Genomic DNA, 7,581 nt, shown 5'->3' with positions numbered 1-7,581 from the left:
ACTGTGTTTGGCATATCAAATACGTCACGGGTAGCTTGCCAGGCTTTGCCCCGTGGGCGAGATACTCTCGGTAGCTTGCCGGGCTCTCCAAGAGGGGCGAAGGAATCGAATTCTGGTTGGCCATGTTGGCTGCGTGCAAGGCGAATGCCCTACCCGCTGTGCTATCGCTCCAGCCTGAGACCATGAGTTGATTTTATCGTCAGTATTATGGTTCACTATTGGCTTCCGGCTGCTCAGTTCAGGGCAACTGGTTACCCACAACTGCTAACTGATTGGGGCAGTCTGAGGTCTCCACCCTTCTCGCAGGGACAGTCTGGGCCTGCTCCTCCAGTCAATGACATAAAGCACACACACACACACACCACATACACACACATACACACGCCCGCACACACATGCACACACACGCACAGGCACATGCACACACACGTGCGCATGTTCGCGCACACACACACACGCACACACACACATACACTCACACACATACACACCATTTTTCTGTGTGTGCTTGAATCTACCATTAAGTAAAGGAGAGGAAAGTGTTGGGTGCCTGGGCCCACCTATGGCGGAGGCCACTGGGACACCTGTTTGTCCTCTTCAGTCATTTGAGACAATAAATCCTCTCAGTTGAGTTTTGCTTCTTTCTTTTTGCTTGAGTTCACCTAATGTGGCATTTCATCATCACAACTCAGAAATAATGGGGATGGTAAGAGTAACATTAAAGGTCGTACTTCTTTATTAAAAAAAAAAAACCTTTTTGACTCTTGATTCACACCCAGTGATGCTCAGGGGTTACTCCTGTCTCTGCACTCAAGAATCATTTCTGGAGGTGCTCAGGGGACCATATGAGATGCCAGGGATTGAACCTAGGTCAGCTGTAATCAAGGTAAAGGCAAATGCCTTACTCACTGTACTGTTGCTCTGGCCCTTGTACTTCTTTATTACAGTCTGTTTGTTTGTTTGTTTGCAGGATGTGGGGGTTGGAGACCACACCTGCAGTGCTCAGGGCTTATTTCTGGCTCTTAGCTTGGGGATCACTCCTGACAGGGTAACCATATGGGATGCTGGTGATCAAACCCAGGTTGGCCAAGTGCAAGGAAAGTGCTGTACCCATTGTACTACCTCTACAGCCCATACAGTCTTTAAAAAAAATTTTGGGGGTGCGAGGGGTCAATTCAGCCATGTTCAGGGGTTACTCCTGGCTCTGCAATGAAGAATCACTCCTGGAAGTGCTTGGGGGACCATATGGGATGTCAGGTATGGAACCCAGGTCAACCACATACAAAGCAAGAGCCCTGCCTACTGTACTCCAATCCCAAGCCCTTACAGTCTTAAGTAAATCAATAATCCATCCTTTACCGCCTACAGCCCACCAACATTGCCTTTCCACCTATGGAAATAAGTTAACAAAGATTAGAAGAGAGGCTGGGGGCTGGACTAGAGATTGCCAGGCCCTCAGTTGGATTCCTGAATTTCTCAGTGAGGTCCTGACAGCTTTGCTCTCTGAGCTCTCCAGCACCTCAGGATACTATTGGCCAGGGGCTGGCAAGATGGTGCAATGGGTAGGGCTCTTGCCTTACCCAGGTTTAATCCCTGGAACCTTGTATGTTTCCAAGAATCCTACCAGGAAGTGATCCCTGAGCACAGAGTCAGGAATAAGCCCTGAGCACCACCAGAGGAGGCCCAACACCTCCCCCAGCCCCCACTCCACAAAAAAGAGAGAAATTGTGGACCGCACTGCAATCAGGTGTATGCAAACACCACAACTAGCATGTGCAACCTGGTGAACTCTGAACTGAGAAGATATACAAGCCCCACGCTGGAAATGCAACCCCCCCCCCCCCCACCGCCATACTGCATGGTGAGAATCTCCACGAAAGCTTGTGGTGCTGCGATGCCCGGCATACACATGCACAAGAACCACAACAGCAGGAGTTTATGACAAATGTTCCAGCGACCAGCAACCCTGCCTACAATGGTTTTCTTGGAGTCTTTCCTGGCCACAATTTCTGTGAGGGCAATCACTGTATTCCCTATTTTCACAGCTGGCTCTGGACATGCATTTACAAGTGAACATTTGAAAACTGCTTCCTCAGCGGGCTGAACACTTACACCTTGCCCTGTAATAGGAGCCAGTGCTGAATGAGCACTCATGATGCTCTAGGAAGCTCCACCGGCACCGCCCCTTAGTCACCAGCTAGAGAAAGGGACCTTTCTATTATTATCTTCATGCTATAAATAATAAGATAGAGAACCCAAGACCTAGTAGCTTTTCAAAAGTGACAAGCTGCTGGAAGTTGGCGGGGAGACCTTGATTACACCAGTCTCTCTCTCTCTCTCTCTCTCTCTCTCTCTCTTTTCCTTTTTTTGGGTCACATCTGGCAATGCACAGGAGTTACTCCTAGTTCATGCACCCAGGAATTACTCCTGGCAGTGCTCAGGGGACCATATGGGATGCTGGGAATCTAACCCGGGTCGGCCGCGTGCAAGGCAAACGCCCTCCCCGCTGTGCTATCACTCCAGCCCCAACACCAGTCTCTTTTACTCCAGTTTATTCCCTTGCAATAGTAACAGAAGTTCACACACACACACACACACACACACACACACACACACACACACACACACACTCCTCTCTCACACCCTCGTAGTTCGCACTTGGCACCAGCACAGATGTTCTTTCTATGTTATTCACCATCTTCACACCTAAAGGCCCAAAGCAATTCTTTTCTCTGAGAAAGCATGGGAGGAATCTGCGAAATACTGAAATTCCCAGTGCCCAGTCCGGTATGCCACGGGCTGCCTGGGCTTGTCTAATTGTGTTTTCTGTGTCAGAAGGGCAAGCTGTGCTCATTAGAAGCTTGTTAGGATCCTGGCCAAGGGCTTGTGTGTGGTTTCAGGGCTAAGAAAGGAAAGTGCTGGGTGAGGTTTCCTCTCCTAAGGAGACTCTTTAGGACTGAGTCAAGTGTCCGGGTCAGCAGCACCCCCCACCCCACCCCCGAGGCCCCTTTTCTATTTCTTTGCTCCCGCAGGCAGAAGTCAGCTGTGAGGATAGAAGTAGACTTTTCTGGTATTTTCAGATGCAGAGAAAGCACCACCTGTTCTTTCCACAGGGATTTAAACTCAGTCAAATAAAGGGACAACCTCACCCCACCCCACTTTATTTCACAGGGACCCAACAAGCCAGCAAGCACCTGTCAGGAGATACTTGTGTTATGATTATAACACTGATGATTAGGTACAGCAAATTCCCACTTGGGTTCCTAATACTTTGCTTGCAATTGAGGCACTTAGCGTCAGGTGCAGCAAAACACCCCAGACGAGCTCCAAACAGCCGATTCACCAGGGAAACGCCAACAGCATTGATCTTTCCCAGATCGCTCTCCTATCTGCTCATGCTACATAAAGCAGCAGCAAAACAATTTGACACTTTGAGATGACCTGGATAGTTTTTAAAATTAATTTGTTTGAGTATTGGCAGCATACTTATTTGCGGCAGCAAAATATAATTTTCCTCATTCTTCGGTGCATGATCCAGTGGTCATAAGCACATCACTTTGTATGTGTCCATCACCACCATTCATCCACAAATCATCGTAAAAAATGGAAACTGTCCCCACTAAACACTAACTCCCCCAGCCCTCCTCAGCCCCTGTTAGCCATTCTACCTCTAGTCACTATAAATTGCCAATTTAAGAGACCTAAGATAAATCACTCAGTATTTGTCCTTTTTTGATTGACTTACCTACTGAACATAAAGTTCTCAAGGCTTGTCCGTGACCTTAGCATGTGCCAGAAGCACCTTCCCTTTTCAAGGCAGAATAATATTCCACTGTATGGTTCTTCTACTTCCATTCATGGGCACTTGGGTTAATTCTGCCTTTTGGAGAACATGGATAATTCTCTCTCTCTCTCTGTGTGTGTGTGTGTGTGTGTGTGTGTGTGTGTGTGTGTGTGTGGTATGTGTGTTCATGTGTGTGTGTCTGTTCCTGTTTTCAGTTCTTTTATGGATATATCTAAGAGCAGAATTGCTGGATTACAAGACAGTTCTATTCATAATTATTGGAGAAACCACCACACTAAGCCCAGCTAAATTTAAACCAATTCAACACATATTTACTGCGCCTCTTCTAGGTTTCCAGGTAAGACTCAGGGGTCTCCAAATGAGTTCACAGTATAGAAAGAGAAGGTGGTAGATATGTTGGGAAATGGATGTGAATGAAACCAGCCTTCCTCTTTACTATAATAAAAACTGGTTTCCTCAGGTTCCCCCAGGTTTAGGCTTAACTGGAGCCTCACTTGAGGATGAAGGTACAGCCCCTGGAGTAGATTTGAAGGGAACACGTCTTTTATCCCCCTCCTGCCCCACCTTTCACTGCTGTTACAGACTCACACACACTTGGTTGTAGAGGATCTGACGCAGGGCCTTACTCTCGCAAGGCAGGTGCCCTTGCTGTGGGCCACAATCCCTTTATTCAGGGCCGTGAATCCCTTAAATAACAAGGGTCAGGGTTTAGAACGAGCACAAGGTTAGGGCACCTGCTGGATGAGCAGCCAACCCAGGTCAGATTCAAGGCATCACATAGTCCCCTGACCACCACCATGTCCAACTCTGGAGGCTTGAGCATTGCTGGGGTGACCCCTGGCACTGCAGGTCCAAGCGGCACCACATTCTCGGGCCCTTGCATCGAACTGCAGGCCCTGTTAGCTGAAAACTGCCAGGAGGGGCCTTGGACCTCCTGAGCTCCCCAAATGTGGCCCCACGACTGCTTTCCTCTGGACCCCAACTTGATCACCTCTTACAGGAGGTGAGAGCAACTCATGTGGCAAATGCCCTACCTGCTGTATTGTCACTCTAGCCCCATCGAATAGCTGATCCTTTCTTCCTTCCTTCTTTCCTTCTTTCCTTCCTTCCTTCCTTCCTTCCTTCCTTCCTTCCTTCCTTCCTTCCTTTTCTTCTTGGCTCTTGGGCCACACCCAGTTGTGCTCAGAGGTTCTTCCTGACTGCACTCAGGGATTACTCCTGGTGGGGTTTGGGGGACCATACGGGATGCTGGAGATTGAACCTGAATCTAAAGTGTGCAAGGCAATGCCCTACCTGGTGTATCATCACTGGGGCCCTGAGAACATCTCCTGAGGGAGGTCAGATATTCCTGCTTTCCTGGCTCTTCATCATCATGTCCCCACCTTGCATTGACCTGCAGGGAGAAGGGCTGACCTCCGCAGGAAGAGGCTGACCACATAGGATCCCACCTGGAAACAGCAGCTTTGACTGATGCTGAGAACCCCACTGAAAGTTCTGTGCCAAGGACACTCTTTTACTGTTGGTGGGAATGTCCACTGATCTGGCCCTTCTGGAAAACAATTTGGACATTCCTTCAAAAACTAGAAATTGAGGTTCCATATGACCCTTAAATACTACATCTGGGAATATATCCTGAGGATGCAAAAAAGCACAGCAAAAATGACGTTTGTACCTTTATGTTTATTGCAGCACTGTTCACAATAGCCAAAATCTGGAAACAATCCGAGTGCCCGAGAACAGATGACTGGTTAAAGAAACTTTGGTACATCTACACAATGGAATACTATGCAACTGTTAGGAGAGATGAAGTTATGAAATTTGCTTATAAGTGGGTATATATGGAGAGTATCATGCTAAGTGAAATGAGTCAGAAAGAGAGGGACAGACATAGAAGGACTGCACTCATTTGTGGAGTATAAAATAACATAACAGGAGACTGATACCCAAGGACGGTAGATACAAGGGCCAGGAGGATCACTCCATAGTTTGAAGCCTGCCTCATGAGCAGAGGGAGAAAACAGCTGGAATGAAGAAGGGATCACTAAGAAAATGATGGTTGGAGGGATCGGTCAGGATGGGAGATGTGTACTGAAAGTAGATAAAGAACCAAAAGTGATAGCCTCTCAGTATCTGTGTTGCAAACCATAATGCCCAAAAGTAGAGAGAGAGTATGTGGGAAATTGTCTGTCATGGAGGCAAGGGGAGGGTGGGGAAGGGGGTATACTGGGGAGATTGGTGGTGGGGAATGTGCACTCATGGAGGGATGGGTGTTTGAACATTGTATGATTGTAACTCAAACATGAAAGTTTGTAACAATATCTCACTGTGATTCAATAAGCGGTCATTGAAGACCTAGCCAATCAGGGCATTCATACTCAATACATCAGGATCCTCCGTAAGCTGTATTATGGATTCACTACCAGGATCTCACCATTCTACAAAGAAGTGATCATCGATGTCAAGAGAGGGGTTCGGCAGGGTGATACCATTTCACTGAAACTCTTCAGTGCCACCCTTGAGAACGTCATGCGACAACTGGAATGGGACGGAATGGGAGTGAAGATAGACGGTCAGCAACTACACCACATCCGCTTTGCTGATGACATTGTTCTAATAACACCAAACATTAGCCACGTGGCATAAATGCTGGCCGACTTCAACCATGAGTGTGGAAAGGTCAGACTACAGCTGAATCTCACAAAGACAATGTTTGTGAGAAACAGTCTCGTTCCTGACATCCCATTCGCTCTCAATGGAACAACCATCTCTGAATGCAACAGTTATGTGTACCTAGGTCGAGAAATGAACATGATGAATTACCTGGCACCTGAGTTGCGCAGGAGGAAGAGAGCAGCTTGGAACGCCTTCAAGAGCGTCGAAGAAATAGCTAAGAGGACGGGCTCCAGGCAGATATCTTTGATTCCACTGTTCTTCCTACATTAACATACGCCTCAGAGACCTGGGCCCTACGCAAACAGGATGAGAACTCTATTCGGGTCTCCCAAAGAGGAATTGAAAAGGCTATGCTTGGAGTATCGTGTTTCACTCAAATGAGAGAAAGAATCCGGAGTTCTGACCTTTGTTGATGGTAAGAATCAGGGACGCTATTTCGTTTGTCAAGGCATTGAAAATCAGATGGGCTGGACATGTAATGAGATTTGGAGACCACCGCTGGACTAGAGCCGTTACTGACTGGATTCCAGGGGATGTCAAAAGACCACGTGGCCGCCCACCTACAAGATGGTCACACTTCTTCATCAAGACCCTGAACGATCGGTTTGAGGTTCTTCGTGTTCCTAGAACAAACAGACGCCACTGGGCTACACTAGCACGTGACAGGGATAAATGGAGATATTACTGGCACCTGCTTGAGCAAACCAATGATTAACTGGAAGTCAAGTGATCAAATGAAGTGATTCAATAAAATAAAATTAGAACTGTAGCATTGTCCTCCCGTTGTTCATTGATTTGCTCGAGTGGGCCCAGTAACATCTCCATTTTGAGACTTGTTGTTATTGTATTTGGCATATTGAATATGTCACAGGTAGCTTGCCAGGCTTTGCCATGCGGGCAAGATACTCTCGGTAGCTTGCCAGGCTCTCCGAGAGGGGCAGAGGAATTGAACCCGGCTCAGCTGGGCCGGTTGCGCGCAAAGCAAACACCCTACCGCTGTGCTATTGCTCCAGCCCATAGGGGGAAAACATAATAATAAAATAGCACCGCACTGTAGCGCTGTTGTCAGTTGTTCATCAATTTGCTTGAGAGGGCACCAGTAA

Source organism: Sorex fumeus, unplaced genomic scaffold, assembly GCF_029834395.1.
Source record: "Sorex fumeus unplaced genomic scaffold, SorFum_2.1 ptg000122l, whole genome shotgun sequence".
NCBI lineage: Eukaryota > Metazoa > Chordata > Mammalia > Eulipotyphla > Soricidae > Sorex > Sorex fumeus.
This window is presented reverse-complemented; position numbering follows the sequence as displayed.